Source organism: Martes martes, assembly GCF_963455335.1.
Source record: "Martes martes genome assembly, chromosome: 9".
Classification (NCBI taxonomy): domain Eukaryota; kingdom Metazoa; phylum Chordata; class Mammalia; order Carnivora; family Mustelidae; genus Martes; species Martes martes.
This window is the reverse complement of record NC_137896.1, coordinates 41,383,927-41,407,597: the sequence shown is the minus strand read 5'-3', so window position 1 is coordinate 41,407,597 and position 23,671 is coordinate 41,383,927. Positions and strand designations below refer to the sequence as shown.

Here is a 23,671-nt window from a genome sequence, read left to right as displayed (position 1 = left end):
TCTCTTTCTCTCTCACACACACACAGACACACAGACACAGACACAGACACACACACACACACACACACAGCAGACCACAGATAGCCCCTAAACTCTACAAGAATCCATGGACTCACAATAAGATAACACTAGAAGAAGAAACCAAAGTTGTCTGATTTAAACTGGCTTACAAGTCTCTGAACAGGCCTGGATTTTTCTGACCACAGTGACCATAGCAGTCTGAAGAAACGTGTCAACGGAGCTACAGGCAATGTTCTCATCCCACCAAATCTAGTTTTTCTGCAGTGCCCATTCAGATCAGAGGCCAGGCTGTCGTGCTGGGCTGAGCCAGTTGGCTTGATCCATAAGCTGGTTAGGGGGCCTGCCAAAACCAAACCGGAGAGCTGAACCCAACCGCCCTAGCGGGCTCCTTCTGAATTTTATTCTACTTTTTTTTTTTTTTTTTTTTTTTTTTTGCTTCTGGTTAAAGACCTTCAAAACTCACTAATGATTCCAAAAAAAAAAAAAAAAAAAAAAAAAGCTGATTAACAGAGTTTGAGAAGATCCACAGGATGATTAAGTGGTTAGAAAAAGATGTGGAAGAAAGGTTGAAGGAGCTGCACTTTTTAAGTCTGGAGGGAAGAACCCAGAGGAGGGTTTAGAATAATGATTTTTTTTTTTTTATCATAACCTGACTACGCTGGTACACTGATCTCAGACTTCTAACCTCCAAAACTGTAAGAAATAAATTTGTTTTTTATAAACCACCCAACCTATGGTACTTTGTAAAAGTAGCTTGAATTGACAAAGGCAATGAATCAAGAATGCATATTGGTTTCCAAAATGATACCCTTAAGAGAATAATAAAAGATCACAGAAAAATAAAGAATACGTATTTTTTAGAGTGATTAATCCAAAAGAGGTCAAGAAATCAGGAAAGAAGAAAAAAGGAATATGAAATGAGTTGTAAAAATGGAACGTAAATAGTAAGTTGGAATATATTAACCAAAATATATTAACATATTAAAGGTAATTTTTTAAATGCTCAATTGAAAGACAAAGTGTGTCAGAATTAATAAAACAAAACCAATAGTTTACAAAAGATACAACTTAAATATAAAAATACAATGGCTGAAAATAAAAGAATTGAAGTTGATATAAACAAACAAACAAACAAACAAACTTCCTCAAAAAATTATAGAAAGATCTAATGCATGATATAGCAATAGTACTTCTGGATGTATACCCAAAGCAGATGAAAACAGACAATCAAAGTGATATTTGGAGCCCTGTGTTCATTGTAGCATTTAGAATAATGATTTTTAAGTGCCAGGCACTTACTAATCAACCGACACACGAACTCTTAGCAGACACAGCGCATTGAGCCGAGGGGCTTTCGCTCTGCCCTAGAGCCAGGAAGAGTAAGGATTTAAGAAACGAGTACACGAGTACACGGTGAGGTAGGAGTGATTTAAGATAGAAGAAAGGACTTCCAAAATCACAGGGAATTCAGAAGGAAAACATATGACTCAGGCCTTTCGTAAGTTTTTATCTTTGTTGAAGAGTCGTCATTCCTGTGCACAGATTTTGACCGTGAACTCTGGGGCCATTCATGTCAGAGTGACCTCTACATGGAGCTGGTAATGGGGGAAAAATGCATTCGGAGGTTTTGTGGAGGAAGCACCTCTGTGGGCTCTACAGGGGTAGAGAGAAAGCAAGTCCCATCCAGCTTTGCGCCTCCCACTGGGCAAACTTAGCGCTGGATTCTGGAATGAACGACCAAAGGCAGCTCTTGGAAGGTGCATCGGGAGGGAATGATTAAAGCTGGGGACTGCTCTGGGCAGAGGCACAGGGTGGGCACAGACAGGGAAAGGCAGAGCTTGGGGAAGGGAGGGGGACGCCAGGCAATGGAATTTGACAAAAGTCAGGCAGAGAAATGGAGATTTGATGTGTCGGGAACAGTTTCAGGCTCGTGAGGGGGAGGCAAGACAGGCTGGGAGTCATCATTGGCGAAGGTTAAGTTTGCTAAAAGTAAGCAGGATGGATTGGAAAGAAAAAGAGCAAAAAAGGAGACAGTCAGGTCTTTCACAGTTCCTGTATACCATTTCACTCTATTTACTTTGGAGCACTTACCACAAGCTGAACGTTAGTCTAATGAATTATTGATTGCTTGCCCCCATCTCTACCAGACTGTAAGCTCACTGAGCATAGGGTCCTATGCGCTCCTTCTCTGCTGAATTCTCAGCACCTAGCATAGACTCTAGCGTGTGGCAATGCTCCATAAATATTTATCGAATGAAAGAAGTAAATCAGGAATGGGGGACGAAGTTCTGGAGTCCTGAGTTCTTCATCTCTGGTAATTACAGAGAAGAGTCAAGATGTCTAACGAGCTAGGCCGGTGAGGGATGCTTTCCACTCAGGGCTGGAAAAACGAAGCCCCATTGTGCTTCTGACGCTGCGGCTCTCAGACCTTATCCCGAGAGGTCCTTCGAGAGCTGCTAAGCTGACCTCAGGACCTCAATACGTTATTCATGACTGGTACTTCCCTTCTGAGATGGACGAATGTGATTCCAGAGCCCAGAGGGGTGTGTTAAGGAAAGATGCCCTTTCTGGAGTCTCCGAGGTTTATTTAACTTTGTCATAAGTGTGAAGTCACCTGCCTCATCTGCTACTAAGGGTACAATAATAATACTTCCCTCTTCTGGTTCTGGTAAGGATCATCTGCAAGGCACTTTAGAAATAGTAAAAGCGGGGTGCCTGGGTGGCTCAGTGGGTTAAAGCCTCTGCCTTCAGCTCAGGTCATGATCCCAGGGTCCTAGGATCGAGCCCCGCATCAGACTTTCTGCTCGGCGGGGAGCCTGCTTCTCCCTCTCTGCCTGCCTCTCTGCCTACTCGTGATCTCTGTCTGTGAAATAAATAAATAAAATCTTTAAAAAAAAAAAAAAAGAAATAGTAAAAGCGCTGGATATATAACATCCATCTACTTTTTAAATTTTTTTATTTTTTATTTTAATCTATTTTTTTTTCCACTTGCTTTCTTTGGGGACTCACAGCCAGCCACTGGGTTAGTCCTCATTTCTGCAAGACTCCTAACTCCGAGCTCACTTCCAATGTCACCCACACAAAACCAAGCGTTCTTACCCAAGTTACCTGTTACCAATACCAGCAACCATAAAAACTGGTAATTTGGGGGGCACCTGTGTGGCTCAGATTATTAAGCCTCTGCCTTCAGCTCAGGTCATGATCCCAGGGTCCTGGGATTGAGCCCCCGCATTGGGCTCCCGGCTCAGCGGGGAGCCTGCCTCTTCCTCTCCCTCTGCTGTTCCCCCTGCTTTGCTCTCTCTCTCTCTCTGTCACATAAATAAATAAATAAATAAAATCTTTTTTTTTTAAATTGGTAATTTAGGTTCACGCTTACTGTCTGATTTCTTTGTGTAAATTTGATTTTCCTGTTGACACTGGTTATAGTCTATCTACAGCAATTTTTCTTCAAGTGTATAATAAAATTACTTTGATTTTAAGTGACACTACTGCAAAACTTAAACCGTCTGGGATGTATCATAGGGCTTCTGCTCTAGATTTTGCAAAAGTTTTAATGTGCTGCCTGTGGAGAAGAAGCTGCATTCTCTTTTAAAACTTCTAGATCTTAAATTTGTGTTTGAAGGAGCTCAAAGGGCCCTACATTCATTCATTCGTTTGTTCGTTCATTCATTCATTCATTCATTCATTCAAGAAGTGTTCATGAGTTTCGGACCAAGGCTGTTGGTGGTCTATTAACATCCAGTCCTCCATTCCTGTGCAGCTCCACAGCGATCTTCTTCCTCAGGGCTCTGTGACTGGACCTTGTGGGCTGGAAATACCAGAAGCAGCCTCCCACCAGTGATGGCGGGGTGTTAGTGAATAAGTATCCAAGCTTCCTTGCTTTTCAGTTTGGGTGATGCTGAGACATACTCCACACCATCACCCAGAGTTCTTTGATGGAATGGGGCTTCAGCTGCCTGCAGAGGACACTTGCTGAAGACACATTGTTTGTCAGCTGTCTTCTCTCCTGGTCTCACTTCTCTTCTCCCTTCCTCGTGATTCCAGGGATTGCCTTCTGAAGAAAAACTGCCTTCACTCAAATCTTTTTTTTCCTCAATGTCTTCTTCTGAGGAGACCCAACCTAAGCCAAGTGCATACCTGAATCAAGGCAGTGGGCTAGGTGTTCAGGGAACATGAGGCATCAGACTGAGTTCCCGACCCCAATGAGTCAGAAGTCCAGACAAATAATGTCAACAGTCCAGAAATGTCAATAGGAACATGTACAATTTCCCATCCTGTTGGGTCTCTTTCTTTCTCTCTCCCTCTCTCTCTCTCTCTCTCACGTACACACACATACACACACCCTCCACTCCGGTCCAGAAGACTATTATATTTAGTGGTGTGGAGCCAGCTGGCTTGTGATAGCTGATTGTTACATTTTTAAGAATTTTTCAAGCAGTTCATTAAACATAGCCATTATTAAAAATGTAATGATATAAACTTACAATGAAATAGATTGTATGAGGGGCTTCTGGGTGGCTCAATATGTTGAACATCTGCCTTTGGCTCAGGTTATGATCCTGGGGTGGGGGTTGGGGGGAGTCCCTGGTCAGTGAGGAGTCTGCTTCTCCCTCTCTCTCTGCCCCTCCCCCGACTCGTGCACGTGCTCTCTCTATCTCCCTCTCTCAAATAAATAAATAAACTCTTTTAAAAATTTTAAAAAAGAAACAGATTGTGTGAAGAACAAAAGTAATAAATACTCAACATCATCTCTTTCCAATTATTTCACTACATTTTCTTATTACATACACCCTGGAGATTATTTATGAGCTTATCTCTGTGGTATATAATAGCATATTACTGCAAATTTCTTCCCACCTTTGTGTTCAGTGACTCAGCAGCTTAAAATCAGCTATGATAGGAGTATTGACACCATGGAAATTGGCAACTGCTGCAAATTAAGAACACTTCCTCCGCCTCTACCTCCAGAACCAAATGTTAAATATTTACCTGCATAACAGTCTTATCTAGCCTGGAATCTTGCAAAAGCCTCCCAGCTGGTCTGGGGATCCACCATTCTGCTATCTTAACTAATGCTAATTTTTTAAAAATGTAAATCAGATTGCAAGACTTTCCTGCTTAAAGCTCCTCAATCCCATTGGTTTCCCAATACCTCCTAGGTAGTGTGGGTGGCATGTAGGTACCTTCCTGCCTTTCTCACCTCTTGCCTTTCTTTCGGTTCCCTGAACCACCTCTTAAGCTCCTTCCCACCACAGGATTTTTTTTTTGGGGGGGGGGGCTGATTCTTCTTATCCTTCTTTCCAAGACAAGATCAGCTTTTTCTCACGTTCAAGTGTCAACTCACCCATCACCTCCCCAGAGAGGTTTTCTCTGATCACGTTTACAACCACAGCCCTCATTCCCAGATCCCTGCCTGTCTCCATCGCTAGAGGTTGTTCTCTTCCTTGTAGCCCTTCACACCATTTTGATTCATCTTGTTTATTTATTGGTTGACTTGTCTATTTTCTGTCTCTCACTAGAACGTGAGCTCCATCAAAGGAAACCCTTTGCCCTGTTCCTGGCTGTCTCACCATCACCTGGAACAGGGTCTGACACATTGTAGGTCCTGAGCTGAGGTCAACCCCAGCACACCCAAAGACCCATGCGTGGGCCAGCCAAGATCAGCTGAGCCTCAAGCCTTGTTTTAAGCCACTGAGTTTTGGAGTGGCTTGTTACGCAACAATAGCTGATTGATACAGGTTCTTTTGTGGGTTTTCCTTTCTCTGTCCAGGACTCCAGTACTGGCTTTCTCTTGTCCTCGTCCACATGCAGCTTCCAGCTCTATATGCTGGATGTGATCATCTCTGTCTTTAAGGTTCAAACCTCCATTCATGTGCTTAGCTTTCCAGTCTGTGTTACCCACACTGGCCTCAGCGCCTGAGCGTCACAGAAACAGTATCTCCAACCTGACTTCCCTCAGGCTCCTCAAATTCCACATGTCAATAAACATGCAACATCCTCCCCAATTCCTGTCCCCTACGTGTTCATTCTCCTGTGGGTCCTGCCCCAGTGGTGTCACTCAGTCCAGGAACAGGGGCTCATAGGAGGCAGATCCCTGTCCCTCACAACCCATGGTCACCAACCCTCACCTACTTCACCTCCTACTCACCCCTCATAAAGTATCATTGCACCTCTCTCTCCTGCCACTGCCCCATTCCCAAGCCGGTTATGATGGTTTTCCTAACCTAGTGGGTCGCCAACCAAGCTGAGCATCACTATTACCGGAAAGAGAGTGCTGAGGGAGTGATGTCAGCTGATCATAAACCTCTCCCTGAAGTCACCATCCCCTGCCCCAACCCAGCATGCCTTTCGGTATCTAGTGCCAAGCGCAGCCGTTCTCTGCAGGGACTCTGAAGCCCAGTGCTCTTCCTCTGACTAGCCCGAGACAATGGGCAGGTTGCTCAACCTCCTTGTGCCTCAGTTTCCTCATCCCTAAAATGGAGATAATAACTGTGCCCCTACTGAGTTGTTCTGAGTGTTAAATAGTTTTACCTACACGTAGAGCATCTCAAACAGTGCCTGGTGTGTGACAGGATGTAAAAATGTTATATATTGTCATGATGGCTTTGTTTCCACGTGACAACGTTCTATTCTGTGTGTCATTTATCACCCTTTCATACTTGTTGATAAAGCAAAAGCTCTTTTTACACTGTAAGATATTCTCATCTTTGCAGCCTACTCTTTTAAAATACTCTCTGTGGTTTAGTAATAGAATGCAAAGCACGGTCATGAGTGAATGGACCATACTAAGTGATTCTTCTTGTATATTCAGGGTTTCCTATTAAGAACATTCTATTTGTGGGGCACCTGGGTGGCTCAGTCAGTTAAGCGTCTGCCTTCGGCTCAGGTCATGATCCCAGGGTCCTGGGATCAAGCCCCGTATCGGGCTCCCTACTCAGCAGAAGCCTGCTTCTCCTTCTCCCACTTCCCCTGCTTGTGTTTCCTCTCTCGCTGTGTCTCTCTCTGTCAAATAAATAAATAAAATTTTTAAAAAAAAGAACATTCTGTTTGTTCACAACTAAAACCCACTACGCCACTTCATCTCCCCCACAGGACCCCTGTCCTCCTAAACCTGGGGTGGTTCCTGTTTTTCCCAGACACACCTTAGGAGAGTACAAGGCCAAAACTGGCTGATGAGGCTGAGCATGACCAAGGATGGGGGTCCGTGGGCACAGCAGTGGCTGTGAGAGTCAGACCAGGCCAGGTGGCAGGGCGGGGACCTGCTTTGGCCCTAATGGAGCCTGGTAGAGGGAGGACAAGGAGCAGGGAGGGAGGAGAGAGGCAAAGGTTTAGGCCAGGCCACGTCTCCATACTGAAACATACATTGTGTTGAGGCCAAACCAAATGTTAGATTATGGGAGGGAATAGAGAGCCCCTTTTTTGTAAGTACCCCTCACGCCTAGGAACTTTGCTATCCTGTAATTTATTTAACATATTTGCAGACCAGGTGTTTACTGAGCCTCTACTCTGCGTAGGTGCCATGACAGGCTCTGGGTCACAGTTGCATAGAAGATACGACTGTGAGCCCTCCAGACCCCTCAGGCACGTTTTCTAGGAATACCTAAGCAGTGAATAAGATGAAGGTCTCTGCCCACAGCAAGGTCCTCGAGGGCAGTTGAGTCTTCACTGGGTCTGCCTATCACTCTAGGCTGCTTGCTCAGCCTGCTGGTGAATACCAGGCACTCAACAAACATCAGTGAATGAATGAATGAATGAATGACGAACGAATGAATTCCCTCTCTAAAACCCAGATAGTCCTAGAGGGGTACACCCATGTTCAGAGAAGTTAACTAGTTTACCCATGGTCAATTAGAACTAGTTGATAACGCCAGCCAGAGGCTGAGATTCTGGATTTTTATTTCAAGTGGAGAATCACCACTGGAAAAAGACTGTGTGTTGAAAGTTAATCCAGGTTAATTCCCATTGATTAATCATTAATGTGTTAAGGAACTGCTGAGATTAAAAATAGGAATGAGCGCTTTAACTTCAGCTCAGCCCCTCTACTCCCTCACCACAGCCTGTATTTTCCACATCTTTCTAACAACCACTAGTACAATACCAGTGATGGGGGTGGGGGTAATGATAATGTGAAATTGTCCAACAAATACATATTAGGAACAGGATTCTGTAGCCAGGGGGCCCGGGAGCGCTGTGAAGCAGATCAGGCTGTAGCAGCCCTGTTGGCTTTTTGGAAACCTTACTTTGAAAGAAGCTGGCTTTGGCTCAAGACCAAAGAGTTGGGCTTAAGAGACCCTGATACAATGGTTAAAAACCAGGCCAAAAATTATCTTAAGTGAAAGACTTATTTGGTTATGAAGAGACAGTGTTGGCTTATATTGAGGGAAGGAGACCATATAACGAAAAAGTACTATTTGCTCAGTTTTCAGGGAAACGGGTGAGTTTGCTTGGGTCAGAGCCTCACCCTCTTCCTTACAAGGAGTAAAACGCCATAGGGTGGATCATATATATTGCTTTGCCCGCTGTGCTCTGTACGAGTAACTCAAATAGACTGTACTCTGTTGTGCCACCCCTAAAAATGGGTACAATCCCATTCGCCATTGACTCCTTGTGCATCTTCTGGCCTTTCAATCCCAATTCCTCCATTTGCTCAAGAAAATCCTTTCTGGTACTGAATGCCATCTGTTCGAAGATTAGAGTTCGTTCTCTCGGGGCTGACCCCCAGCTGAACTTGTCCTCACACCCTGGGCCTGGAGGCGCCACTGCTTGGGGGAAGTCAGTGGGTTTAAATAAGGCATTCCTCCCTCCTGGCCGTTGGCGGGTTGCGCAACCGCGCTCAGGGTGACACCCACTGCCACCTCGGCCCGCTGAGATTCACCGGCGCAGCCTCGGCATCGCCGGGATTCGAACCTTCCTCAGCCTGCCTGGGCAGAGCCAGCCCCAAGGCAGCCACAGCGAGAGGCGCCGCGGGCCTGGAGTGGGCGGGGCCGGCCGGCGCCCCCCTCCCCCTTTGGCGGGGCGTTTCGGTCCCGCCCCGCCCCCGCGCAGGGCCGAGCGCCGCACCGCGCGACCCCGCCCCTCCCCGGCCCCGCCCCCCGCGGCTCCCCGCAGCTCCTCCCCTCTCCCATTGGCCGAGGCGGAGACCCTCCTCTCTGCCCAATGGCCGCCGCCGCGGCTGGGCCGCCTGCTCTCTGACTGGCCAGTGACCGGCGGAGTGGCGGGGCGCAGGCCAATGGAGAGAGGCGGCTCGATGAATGGCTGGCCCGGGTGGGGAAGGCAGGAGGCGGTGATCCCGGCGGAGGGGGCCGTTCGCCAGCTCCGAGGCAGAAAGTGCCACGACTCCACACGCGCGCACGCAGCCAGCGACCGGCCGGAGCGGACGGCGGACGGGGCGGACGGCGTCGGGGTCGCGGCGCCTGCAGCTGCTCGGGGGCGGCTTCTCGGCGGAGGCTCGGCCGGCTCCTCTCTCCCTGTTCCGCGGCGGCGGCGGCGGCTGCTGCCTTTTCGCTCTTCCTCCCGCGTCTCCGGCTGCAGGTAAGAAACTTGGCCGGGCCCTGCAGCGGCGGCGGCGGCGCGCGGGCCGGGCCGTCGGGGCGCCGGGACTGGAGCCGGCCGCACCGCGAGTGACACGTCTCATTGGCGGCCCCTCCCCCGGCGGCGCCGCCCGCCGCCTGCAGTCGCTGCGGCCGCCGACCCTCGGGGTCGGGCCGGGCCCCGGGGGGCGTGTGCCGGGCGAACCCCGTGCAGGGGCGGCGGCCGAGCGCGCCCCGCGGTGTGGACCTTACAGCCCTCGCCGTCGGGTGGGGGGGGGGACCTGCGGCGGCCCCGCGGCGCGACGTGGCGACGCCTCCCTCCCTGCGAGCCGTCGGGGCGGCCGGCACGCTCCGAAGTTGGGCTAAGAAAGTTGGCGGCGGGGCGGGGCGGCGCACAGCTGGCGGAGGAAGGGGTTAAGTTTCGGGAAGCGGCCGGATGACGTTGCCGGGCTGGAGTCCGGGCTGGAGGGGTGGGGGGGCGGGCGGAAGGCGGCGGGGGCCGGCCGGGGGAGGAGGGCGGGATTGAATGGGGGGCCCGCGGGCCGAGCACGCCCGCCTGCGGGCTGCGGCCTGGAGGCGCTTCCGGGGGGGGGGCGGGCAGCCCCCGACTGGGCGGGCCTGGGACTCGGGGCTGCGGGGGACACCGTGCAAGGACCGGGGCCGTCCGGGGTCCGGACGTCCCGGGCGGCCGTGGTGGCAACTTCCCGGAGTGCGGGCGGCGGCTCCCTGCTCCCCCTGGCGGCGGGGCCGGGGGCACCGTTTCCCCGGCCGGGCCGCGCGGAGCCCGGCGCGAGGCGCCCAGCGGGGTGACGGGGCCACAGGGACCCTGCCCGGTCCGCCCCGCCCGCGCCACGATGAATGGGCCAGCGGTGCCAGGCCCAGGCGGAAGCGGGCACCTCCGGCCCGGTCGGCCAAGCGCGCTGGCACCGGGCCTGGCGCCCGCCCCGGCCCGCCAGGCTCCCCAGACCGTACCCTGGGTGAGGGAAGACAGACTGGGTTGCCGCTTCCAGGAGGGCATCCGGGAAGCGTCAGGGACCCTTCCCCAGATTACAGATAATAAATGGTAGCTCATTGTGGTGTAATGGTTAAGGGAGTGGGCTTCTGAAATCCCGGCAGCGTTTAGGCTGACCTGGGCCAAGCTGTCTTGCTCTAGGTGTCTGCTTTCCCCGTCTGAAAAAACGGGGATGCCAGTCGTTTCTACTTAAGAGAAAAGCTGTGAAGACCCAGAACGCGTAGGAAGTAGTCAACGAGTGTTGCCTGTTACTGCTGGGCTGAGTTTTTAGGGGCTTGCGGGTCACTAGAGGGAGGTGAAGACTGGTTCTGCCTCCAGCCCGCCTGTCTCAGCACCCAGGGCTCACAGAAATCCCAAGGTCTGGATTCCACTCCCAGCTCTCATTTACAGACCCTCTACACAAGTCCCTTAACCTCTCTGAACCTGGGTTTCCTCATCTGTAACCTGGAGATAGACCACCCACTCACAGTAGGATCAGGGCAACCTCCCCAGCAAGTGCTGGGAAAACCTAGGACCTTGTACAAACAGAAGGCAGTTGGGCAATAACTCCTGGAGGTCGGAGGTCAGCAGACTGGGAAGCACCAAGGAAATGAAACTTTGAAGGGTGTTTGGGAGCCTCCCACCTCACCTTTTGCTTATAGCGCGGGAACCTGCGGGGTGGGGGCATCTGGATGGTATTTTTTGGAGTTTGGGGAAGTGGGACCTGTAGGGCCTCAACATCCTATGCTAGACATCTCTTTAGAATTTTGGCTGCTGGGTGTTTCTGGAGACCTAGGTCTTCTTTCCAGCACTCAGGAGGGACAGCTGCACGTTTTACATCCGCTGGACACTGCTGGGGAGCTTTCTCCAATTGACTCTGCCTCCCTCCTTACGCTTTCCTTCTGTGCGTGCTCTTCCTAACTTCCTCTTAATCTTGACACCAGAGGAGTCTTGGTGATCCTGCAAGCATGCTGCTTTTGGTGGTGATGTTTCAATTACTTTATGAACTTTCTAAAGGTCAGCCGCACTATGGGCTGCCAACCTGTTTCCTTTCCAGAAAGAAGTTTCCAGTTCTGAGGTCCTGGAGATGCCACTTCCCTCTCTATTTATGCAAAGGAGGAAAAGTGAAGAGACATCTGCCACTAGGCTGTTTTCCCTTTACCTGGAGCAATGCACACGTGGCTTGCAAGGTGCCTGGGACAGGGACAAGAATGGTGCCTTGAGGTTTGGAGAGAGAGGAGAGAGAGCCATAGGCACCATATGCTGTAACAGGACTACTTTCTTTCATAGTTAGGAATCAGCCTCTGAACGTCTGTAAAGAGAGAAGTTAGTGTGGCACCTTGGTGCATGACTATTTGCTGGTGATGGGAGAATTTTAGATAAATCCTAAATCATTGAGTCACATCTGAGCAATTAAGCTCTTTGCTGAAATGGTCCCTAAGTTAGCAGGCTGCATTAATTATATAGTACCAAATTCTAAGTGGTTGAATGGAAATGATTTAATCGGAATATTTGTTTATTATGTAATAGGGACACCTTTTAAAAGTATCAGGACCCCAGACTCTTATTTGTTCTTTTATCTCTGGGAATTCTTACTAATGAATGACACTTAGACGGGGGCTCTAAAGGTCTTTGGAGACTGGGTTTTTGTTCAGGAGGGAAAAAATAGTGGTCATTCAGAGTTAGGAAGGCAGAGACTGTGCTATCCAGCTGTATATCTGGGGCCTACAGTAGTAGTTAAGGCCTGGCCTGTAACACGATAAATGTTAACCAAGTGAGGTAGACCACCGTACCTGCTAATAGTCTTGTTAATTAGCCTACTACTTCATTGGACAACTCAAGCTGAGCTCAGCTTGGTTTTTAAGGTTGACTGTTGAGAATCAAAGTTATCAGTGCCTAACTAGGCCTTGCAGCCCCCCCATTCTATAGAATAGGTATGGTTGTTCCCATTCTGTGGATGAGAACATGGAGGCACAGCAGATCAGACAGTGCTCAGGCCAGTTTCTGTTGCTCAGCTGCTGGACAGCATGGGCGTGGCCTTCTGAATGTTCACCCACGGCACCCGATAATCCCACATTTGCTGGGATAGTAACTACTTTCGGGAGGATGTGGAGCTACAAGAGCAGAATTAAAAGCTTCAGAGGAAGAAAGGTCACAGCCGACTGAGATGTATTCAGTGCAAGAAGGTATTTTTTTCATTTCTTTATGAAATGTCTCCTGTGTGCTGGGTCTTTAGACACTATAAATATAAATGAGTGAGACCTGTTTCTCCTGTGAGGAGACTATGGTCTAGAACTCTGTTGTCCAGTACAGTAGCCACATAGAGCTGTTTAAGTTTAAAACAAGTACAATCAAGTAGAATTTAAAAAGTGTTTCTTAGTCACACTAGCCGTATTTCACATGCTCAGTAGCCAGTCATTATCACGGAGAGTTCTGGACAGTGCTGATCTAGAGATAGCTGGAATTTCTTTTTTTCTTTTTTTTAAGAGTTCGAGGTAGTTGGAATTCTTTGAATGTTCAAGTCTCCGTTCTTGATCATTTAAAAATATGTCGAACCATGTAAGATGCCCATTCTATATGTCAAGAACAGTGGACTAGTGGTAGTTCATGGGTTTCACCTTAATAAGGTAGCACCCTTAGAAGGCATTGATTTCTGCCTCATTGTGTACATCGCAAATTGCATACCAAGAAAAAAAGCGGGTGGGGGAGCAGCACAGATAGTGGCCCTCCCCCAGGGGGGACATTCCTAACCTGTTATCAACAGCATCAGAATGGTCAGCCAGACCAACCCAAATCGGTATCCAGCCAACAGCATATGGCTTGTAGGGAAAGTTAATATTTAATTCTAAGGGAGAGCCTGGGCAGGAGGGCCATTCTGCATTATAGAAAATTAACTTGGGGACTTCCTAGGAGGCTGTTTTCCTAGGCAGACAAATTCTGACAAGTCTCCTGAAACCTGCATCCCAGCTCCCACATCTAAAAACCGGACCCACCTGGGGTGCCTGGGTGGCACAGTTGATTAAGCATCTAACTTTGGCTCAGGTTGGGACCTCGAGGTCCTGGGATCGAGCCCCTTGTTGGGCCCCCTGCTCAGGGGGGAGTCTGCTTCTCCCTCTCCCTCTGTTCCTCCTCCTGTTCGTGCATGTGCACACTCTCTCCCTCTCTCAAAAAATCTTTTTAAAAAACAAAATAAAAACCAGACACATCTTATGTGTTTCCCTTAAGTGCCATGAATGATGTGTATATCCCACTGTCTAGCAATGGGAAGCAACTTTGATTTATGAAGAAAGTTTTGTAATTTCTGAATTCGATTAGTTTGGCAAGATCAGAATAGCTGCTGGTCCTTAAACCTTACCCGTAGCAGTGTCTTGGTGTTTTCATGCTTGGCTGACGTACATTGATTCCTAGGTCATTTGCAGGGCTCTGTTCTACTCCATACAACTTTGAAGGGATCGATGGGTAGTATTTGGGAAGACTTCTTGAATTCTTGGCTGTACTAGTGGGCTTATCTTTGTCCTCCATGTAGAATAAGGTAAAACCAAAGTTAACAAAGAACCCAGAATAACGGGCAGCTGCTTACTCTCTTTTTGGTCGGAGAGGAGTTTCACTAAGATTGTTCTGGAAGTTATCAGCTATTTATGGTGATAATGAGTGTCATTTGCTGACTCAAAAGTTGGAATAAAAGACCATCTTAAACCGAAACCTGTAATTCCAGGCCCTGACAAGGTGTGAGTGGACCGGGTGTGTTTTAGGCTGTCTTGAGACTAGTTCCAGGATGGGGCCCTGTATAGACTGAACTTGGCCGGCACATGAGATTTGTTTGGCTGCCCTCATGTTATTAAACAACAAAGCCACCTTTTAAAGGAGAATTTTTTCATTAAAAGTCTAGTTTGGGGGGTTCTTTTGGGGAGAATGGAAATGTGTTTGCTCAGCAGGTCTGCTTTCTTGCATGGCAGCCCTGGACTTGGTCATCCTCTCCGGGCAGGGCCTGTGGCTCTCATTCACCAGCATCCTATCCTGGTTTACGATACGTGCTTGGTATTGGCAGTCCTCAAGGGAGCCGTGTCTACTTCGGCATCTGAGAGCAGAGAGGAGTTGGAGGGCGTCCAGGTGTGACCTGAGTGGTCACCATTGTCTCCTGCTGAGCTGCAGGAGGGGGCAGAGAGAGAAGCAGTAGCTGGGGTTCTAGTCTCAGAAATAAGTGGTGCGAGCTTGGACCTGACTTTTATCCTTCCTGGGCTTCAGTTTCCTCTTCATGTAAAATGAAACTAGGCCAGATGGCCCCATCTTTCAGGCCACAAACTTTGGTTTATCCTCAATTCCTTGCTTTCTCATTCTTGTATCCTGTCCAACAGCAAAGCTCCCCTTCAAAACAAAGCAAGAACGCAGCCATTCTCACCACTTCTGCTGGTACCACCCTCGTCCAAACTGCTCTCCTCTCTTTCATGGGTTACTTCACTGGCTCTGAGGAGGTATCCCTGCTTTTGCCCTCACCCTCTGCCTTCGAGTCTGTTTCCAGAGCAGGTCATATCACTTCTCTATTCAAGAGCCTCCTTGGCCAGAGTCTATAGTGGCCCCCAAGGTCCCTGCTTTCACCTGGGCTTCACTCCATCGTATCCTCTGCTCCAGTCCCACTGGCCTCCTCTGTTTCTCAGGCATGCTTTTGCCTCGGGGCCTTTGCACGTGCTGTTGCTGTCCATAGGACGCTGTTTCTTAGATGGCCACATGGCTCCCCCCCACCCCCGCTCCAGGTCTTCTTCAGGTCAGTGAATTCTTCACTCCCTAACTACCCTACTTAAAGTGACAGCCCCTAGCGATCCCCCACCCTTATCCCTGCTTCCTGTCCCACTTCTCTGTATCACTTTCTCTTTGTGATCGCCAGCCAGGCGTGTCACATACATGACTGACTGTCCACTCTGCTGACGCAGGGATGCATCTGTTCTCTTTCCCTGAGGTACCCCTAGTGCCTGGCCCACAGTGGATGCCTGTCCTCACTGAGCTCTTGGGGAGAGGATTTTCTCGTGTTCGTGTTCTAGGAGTATATTATTGTTTAGCCTGAAGTAGTCAGGATTCCTAGAGCATCACATATAAACACAAAAAACATATTATGAAGCCAAGTGATTTTTGGATTCCATCCAGCCTGGCTCCAGTGGAGAGGTTGCAAGCAACATTCACAGAGGAACGCTGTCGAATGGGGATGTTTCCGGCTCTGCCCCCAGAGCCCAGGGCTTCGAAGTGACCCTTAGTGGGAGGCCTGCTCATTGGCTTTCTCCCAGCTGCTGTAAGCCGCCAGGACAGTTACATTAATCTCCGTGCACCTCGTCTCTCCACAGCCCACTGTCCCTGTCATGGTGCCTCGCCGGGGCTGGGCCCTTCCCAGCTGCTCGAGCTTCCAGGAGGAGGACACGCTGCAAGCACCCTCGATCCCCTTCTGTGCCTGAGGAGCCTTAGGTGGGGCTTGGGGAAGAACTGAGCGTATCAGCGACAACATGCTCGCCAGGAAAGAAAATGTTATTTTTGCTTTGAACAATGTGCTGGCTCTCTCTGAGAAGAGGAGGATTTTGTATTTAGTGAGCAAGAAGTGTTCCTTAGTGGTAGGAGGAAAATTCTTTTCTTGTAGTTGGCATTTTATTCTCTCTTTTAGTCAGACTTCGAGGAGCACAGACATGGAGGAGCTGAGCCTCCTGCCTCCCGCACAGAGTTCACTGTCCTTGGAGGTCTTGGCACGCGGAGGCCAGGGCAGGCTGGAGAAGGTGGTTGGGGCAGGTGGTCTGGTTGGTAAGAGTCCATTCCTGGCCTGCCGCCTTCCTTTTGTTTCCCCTCCCCTCTTCCTGCTTTTGCTTTTGGGCAAGGAAATAAAAAGTTGATCCTGGATTCCTCGCCCTTTGAGATGGGAGCGTCTGGCCTACTCATTTTCCCTGGAAGGGTGAAGACGCTTGCTCTGCCTGAAGCCCAGGTGGTATGTTTCTCTGGAACCTGCCATTCAGTGGTTAAAATGTACCACTTGACTACATCCAAACCGTTTTCTTGTCAGTTAAGACTCCTGCTGAGTAGGAATTAGATGGAGCCTTATTTTTATCGAATACACTTTCATTTCGTTCTGTAAATGTAAATAGGAAGATAAATATTAATTTTCAGAACTTAGTAGCAATCACAGTGATTGAGGAAGAGGAGTCAATGCTAAAAAATAAATGAATTATTGATCCCCTTGAGGAAGTCTTAAACAGTGGCGTGTCAACGGACAATGAAAAGGTCAACTTCAGCCATGACTCTGAAGCCCAGCCCCTATTTCCTGTGTTAATCTGCTTCCCTCCTAAAGTTGGGAGCTTATGAAGTTGGAGACTTTTTCTGAACAGTTGGATTTTTAAAAAGTTGCTGCGCAGGACAGTGTAGTGGGCGTGGCCATGGGTTGTGAGGTTGGGGCAGGAGGTGACTGCCTTCCCCCGCCCTGGCCCCAGTCACCCAGCTCTTCGGGGGCGGGAGCAATGCCGCATTGCCTGGGAGAGGGCTGCGACGTGGCAGCAGTGACAGGACCATATGCTCTGGGGACCAAAGACGCTCTGCCTTCAAGTTCCGTGTGATATGGTTTCCCACCAGAGTGGGCATATATATTTTTAAGCTCTTTACTAAAGTGAACTACACACATAGAAAAGTGCTGTCACAAGTCTGCAGCCCAGTTGTAAACTGCTACAAACCAATCACCCTGTTGAACCAGCAGATCAAGAAATATTATCCCCCAACAGTTTCCTCTTCTGCCTCCTCCAGCCGCTGCCCAGCCCCAAGGGTATATCGGCTCCGCTGGTTCCTGGCACACGGATTCGCTCCATTGTGTTTGAACTCAAGGTAGAGATGGAATCACGCAGCCCATGCCCTCTTGGGCCTTTCCTTGGATGTGGTGGGTGGGAGTGCTCTGCACTGTCGGCCTCCTGGTGGTTCACCGTCATTGTCACGTGGGTGCTCCGGCTTGTGAGTCTTGCACCTGTGCCTGTTCCACTCTGTGTGGGTACTTGGAGAGTTAACTGGGGGCTCCATATATAATATGGCAGAAATTGCATGATATTGTGAAATATAAAGTCCTGCCCCTCGGTGCGGTGACCATTGATCCACATGGCTGTCAGGTCTGTCCCTAGGAGCAGGATTGCAAGCCTCCAGGAGGCGTATGCTGGGCTTTAGAAGAGAGGCCAGACGTTTTCCCAAGGCGCAGGGACTCATATATCCTCCCATCGGCGGGACCGGAGGTCTCGGAATATATTATACACCGGCCGACTTTAAAAAGGAACCAGAATGAAGTTTGAGTTACCGTCGCTATTAATAAGAAATAACTCCTACCGCACTTGCCTCTTTGTCACTGAGATGGGAACGTTTGGCCATGGAATTCGTTAATCCGAGGTGGGCTTTTGCAAAAGGCTTGTGGAAGAGGGTCAGGTTTTGTTGCTGATGAGCAAATGCTACCTCTTCGCCACAAATCTGAGTGGAAATGCAGCTCCTCTTTGTGCAATGAAGGGAGCGCTTCGATCTGGGGACTGAGTTATCTGAGCCCCAGCCCCAGGTTAACATAATGCGTGTTGGAGTATTAAGGAGATTATTTCTTCTTCTTCTTCTTCTTTTTAAGATTTTATTTATTTATTTGGCAGAGAGAGACAGTGAGAGAGGGAACACAAGCAGGAGGAGTGGGAGAGGGAAAAGCAGGGAGCTATATGCAGGGCTCGATCCCAGGACCTGGGATCAGGACGTGAGAGCTGAAGGCATGGGCTTAATGACTGAGCTACCCAGGTGCCTCTAAGGGGATTTTTTAAAAACAAAGGAGCCAGCAGTTGAGTACCAGGTGTCATTCAGCCCCAACCCCCACCTTTCTAACCTGGAGATCCTCCCACCTCCTGGAATCCGTGTGCAGACCCCACCCAGGTCGGTGGGGGTGGACTGCAGACTCCCCGGATGAATGTCTATCCAGGTCTGGCTTTGGAAGCTTCCCTAGCAGCACTGCCAGCCCTGCTGTCACACAGCGGGGATGATCACCTTTTTCTTTTGAGAGCTTGGTTGGCTGGGATTTCATTTGGCTAGGAATGCCAAACATCAGTGTCTCTTGACACAACAGTGCTAAATGTCAGTAGCCCCAAGAAGTGAGGGGCCACTGTGTTCTGGTGATTGGGTGGTCTGGACCAGTCTTCTGAATGGGGTTGGGGGCGGTGCAGGCCCAGTGCTACATAACAGATAAAAAGCACCTTCTGAAAAGCATGGAATGACTTGAAAGATATTTTCTTTTTTTATTGTAGTATAATTGAGATACAGTATTCTATTTCACGTGTACAGCAGTGATTTGCATACATTGAGAACTGATCACAGGATAAGTTCAGTTGCTGTCTGTCACTGTGCAAAGTTGGTGCAATATTATTGTCTGTATTCCCCATGCTCTATATCACATCCCCAGGACTTCATTTGTCTTGTAACTGGAAGTTTGTCCCACTTGATTCTCTTCGACCATTTCACCTCCTCCCATTCCCAGCCTCCCTCCCCTCTGGTAACCACCACTCTGTTCTCTGTAACTGAATCTGGGTTTAGTTTGGTTTGGATTGTTAGTTTTTGTGATTTAGATAATGATTTACAAGTGAAATCATGTGGTATTTATTTTTCTCCATCTGGCTTATCTCATTCAGTGTAACACCCTCAAGGTGTGACTGTGTTTTCACAACGGGCAAGATTTCATTCTTTTTGCCTGAGTAATATTCCAGTGTGTGTGTGTTTGTGTGTGTGTGTGTGTGTGTGTGTGTGTGTAAAGTATGCCACCTCTTTTTTGTCCATTCATCTAACTGTGGACACTTGGGTTATTTACTCTTGGAAGATAATGAGGAAACCAAAACCTCAGTGAAAGGAGTGACCTTGGACAGTAAGCCCAACCCCAAGGGCATTTGGCAAATGAGGCAAATTCTGAATTTTGAGGGCATCTCTGGGCACAGGGGGCAGTATGATAGAAGAGCCTGCCTACTGAGAGCTGGAACCACAGAGGGCTGCTATGCATCCAGGGTGAAGGCAACCCAGAAATAAGCCCATTCCCTTCCTGAGAGCTGGTACTCACAAGTTGTACCTCCTGCACATCCCATGACCTAAGTGGAAGGAAATTCTCCAGCCGATTTTTAAATTCTTTATTTTAGAGTCGACGTGCACAGACAGTGCTCCTGGGCCATCCTGCAAGTGAGCAGATGAGCAGATCTTCGAAGGACTGCTCCTTTATTCCAGACGTAGTGAAGCCCCGTTTGTAATTTTCACAGGAAAGTGAGCAGTCCCTAGTTAGGAATAAGTAAACCCAAGGAACACAGAGCACCGTGAATGGGGACCAGCAGAAACAGATCTGTGAAAATATGAGACTGTGGAGGAGTTGACTGAGATTGTAAACAATGCCTCTTACTATACTTCAAGTAATAGACTAGATCGAAAATACATACGCATCAAGGAAACTATAAAACGACCTAGCAGAATTTAAAAAGGAAGCAGGGACAACCGCTAGACATGAGCAGCTCGATAATTGTAATTAAAAACCCAGCAGATTGAAGAGAAAAAGTGAACTGAAAGAGCAGAATAAAATGTACAGATTTCATCTTCGAAACCCAAATAGATGAATAATTTCTAAGACCAATTAAGAATCATGGAGGGTAGACTGAGAAGAGTGTCTAATTGGGATTCGGGGAGAGGAGTGAGATCGTGGGCCAGAGCCAGTATTGGCGAGATGATGCCTGAGGGTTTTATGGAATAGATGAGGCACCCATCCAAAAAAGGAGAAAACACCCATATGTAGGCAGTGTAGTGCTAGAGGAACCAAAAGGGGGGAGAAGTCCAAAATCAAAAAACCCGGATCACTTTTAAGGCAAAAACCAGGACAGGTCATTAGTGTCAGACCCTTCCTTGCTAAAGGAAATTCCGCAGGATGCTTTCGGAGGTCAAGTAATGGCAAATGGGAGGAGTAAGCTGTATAAGCAAGGAGTAAAGAGGGTGGTAAGTATTTGGACCCCTCTAAACACATGTAAAAGAATAATAGTATCATTTGGTGTGGGGGTGGTGGCTGGAAAAGGGAGAGTATTAAATACATGAAAACAGTGTACCATTGAAGACAGAAAGGATAATGGAGTTAGGGGAAAGGGTAGACTCATTTAACTTTGAACTTGGGGAACCCTGCATGTTCTTTTTAACAGTAATTACTAAAGAATAGAAACTGTCTTTTGTACAAGCAGAAGAGGGGCAAAATGGAATGCTTTTTTAAAAAAAGAGATAAGAAAGGACAGATGGGAAAACAGCACAAAATAGATTATAGATTTAAGCTCAAATATATCAGCATTCATATTTAGTATAACTTGATTAAAAACTGCAGTTAAAACATAAAGATAACATTCCAGGTTTTAAAAATCCACTCTTGTGCTGTATACAGGAGACAGGTTAAAAAAATGAAAGACAGAGATGTATTGTAGAAAGTCTATTAAAAGAAAACTGGTATGGGGGCACCTGGATGGCTCAATCAGTGGAGCATAAGACTCTTGATCTCCGGTTCGTGAGTTCAAGCACTGCGCTGGGCATAAGGATTACTTAATGCAAAAAAAAAAAAAAAAAAAAGATGGGGCACCTCAGTGGCTCTTTTGTTAAGCCTCTGTCTGCCTTGGGCTCAGGTCATGACCCCAGAGTCCTGGGATAGAGCCCCACATCGGGCTCTGTGCTCAGCAGGGAGCCTGCTTCACCTTCCCCTCTCCCCGTTTGTGTTCCCTTTCTCACTGTCTCTCTCGCTCTCTATGTCAAATAAATAAATAAATAAAATCTTAAAAAAAAAAAAGGGGAGAAAGAGGAAGAGAAGAAAACAAAAGAAAACTGGTGTTATATTATTGTTATATAAAAGAGGCTTTGACACATACACAGAAAGTATTCTAGAGAGAAAGCGCACTTGATAGTGATCAGAGTTTAATTCAGCTTAAAGATAATGCCAGTTTTAACTCTTAAGTGCATCTTAGTAAATCACAAAATGCATAAAACAAAAATTGACAGAACCACAAGCAGTAGTCAAATCTGTAATCATGGTAAAGACTTTTAGCACATCCAGTCAGTAATTGACAGCTAACCAGACAAAAATCAATGATTAGAACTTTGAACAAAAGACTGTATATAGTCCAGGACTATATATAAATAAAACATTGCGGCCAACTAACACATGTTTGGCTTCAAAAATTTCAGTGATTGGTTATATCTGGGGCCTTAAAGTAAGTCTCAACCAATATCAAAGGATTGAGATTATATAGAGCAGGTAATCTGACCACAGTTTAGTAAACTGGAAATATGAATAAAAAGAAATAGAAAATCTCCACTTTTGGAAATTTTGTAAAAGTATGCTTTTAACTAGGTCAGTAAAAGGGGAAATGGAGTGGTAATGAAAATTCTACACTTATGGGATGTAGCTGAAGTATTATTTACAAGAAAATGTGTACCTTTAAATACATCAGAAAAGAAAAGATGAAAAGTAGTGGCCTATAAGTAAGTATCCTTCTCCAGAAGTTACAAAAGACAAAATAAACTGAAACCAGTCTGAAGAAAGTATGGATGAGAAGGGGTGAATGAAACCGAAATCAAGTAAGTAGATGGATGAAGCCAACAAAGCCAAGATTTCATTCTTAGAAAAGATGAGTAATCTTGACACATATCAAGCAAAAGTGATCAAGAAAAAGGCAAAATCTTCTCAAGAATGGAAAATGGGACTTTACTACAGATGTAGTAGACATTAAAAAGGTAAGTGGTTAGAACGAACAACTTGAGCTAAATAAAAATAAATGAAATAAAAACCGGTGTTGTAGATGTTTATTAAAAATATCTGAAGGATCCCGAGGACGGGACTCTACACACATCATATATAGAAGATCTATTTTTTTTTTTTTTTTTTACATCTCCACATGGGAAGAGTTCTGCAAGTTCCGACAACATAAATAAACTTCTAGGAAAATATAACTTACCATGCTGAACCAAGAAGAGAACCAAGAACCTGAAATAAACAAAAGATATCTACAAAAAGCAAACATCACACTAACCAGCAGGACATCAAAATCTTTCCCTTTGAGATAAGGAAAAACAGGATGGCTGCTGTCACTCCTTCTCTTTAGCACTGTGTTGGAGGGAAAATTCAAGAAAAAGTGAAGCCAAAGATAGGCAGATTGGGGAGAAGGGAACAAAGCCATGATCCATAGGCAGGATGCTTATTGATGTAGAAAATATTTTTAAAAATCTAAGGAGGTGTCCTAGAATTAAGCGAGGTTGTTGGAGGGGCAAAGTCACCCTACAGAAATCTGTTATGTTTCTGGATACCAACACCGAACAGAATGAAACAGATACCACATTTGCAATGGTGGGAAAACTATGAAGAATCAAGAAATAAGTCTTTCCAAAAGCATGTAAGTCCCCACAGTGTGCATTATTTTCCTCTGCCAGAATACCCATGTTTTTCTGTTTGGACTTGATCCTTACAGCCATTTAATGCGCAACTCCTATCCTGATGGAATTTTCCGTAGAACCTTCTTTCATCGTGCACTTGGGAGTGTTGATGTGCTGAGGTTTGCTTGGATACAGTGCTGAAGAGACTGGTCCCTGCTTTCTGGGAGCCTGGTGTCTGGCCCATTAAGAATTCTGTCGTGGGCCAGCACATCTTAACTGTCGACATTTTTGAGAAGTCAGGGTTCTGGATTCCTACCTTAGAGGCCTGTTGTCTTCATTGATGAGGGGAAGCCTGTAAGCTCTAGGAAGATTTAGGCCTTTTGAAGTACTTACTTTTTGAAAGACTGTTATTTTGGAGAAACACAAAAACTTGTCAATTCTTTTTTTTCCTTAGGCATAGAAATTGAATCTGAAATAGCCGATGAATAAGCAAAGGCTTATAATAGAATACATTTCTATTTTTAGTGTTTCATCTTTCTTTAAAATGAGTACAGCATTGTTTTGTTAAAGTTGTTTCCATTCTCTTAAAACATAAAATAAATTATTTCAGAATATGTTGTTTAGTGACCGATTTTCTCTTAGTTTCTCTGGGTTAAAAAAAAAAAATCAGAGATTACACTTATTATTTGGATGAGGTGATCTGAAAACCCTCTTCTCCAGACACTTAGAAATGTTA

General features: G+C 47.1%; 1 protein-coding gene across 3 annotated transcripts in view; it reads left to right on the top strand.

Annotated features, from left to right (window-relative positions):
• Positions 1–9,263: 9,263 nt before the first annotated feature.
• The window catches only part of RRBP1 (ribosome binding protein 1), a 64,799-nt gene continuing 50,391 nt past the window's right edge, over positions 9,264–23,671 (top strand). For all 3 annotated transcript variants that reach the window (XM_080813921.1, XM_080813920.1, XM_080813919.1), the window contains exon 1: positions 9,264–9,552. The gene's annotated coding sequence lies outside the window, so the exon portion shown is untranslated. The remainder of the gene's footprint in view (positions 9,553–23,671) is intronic.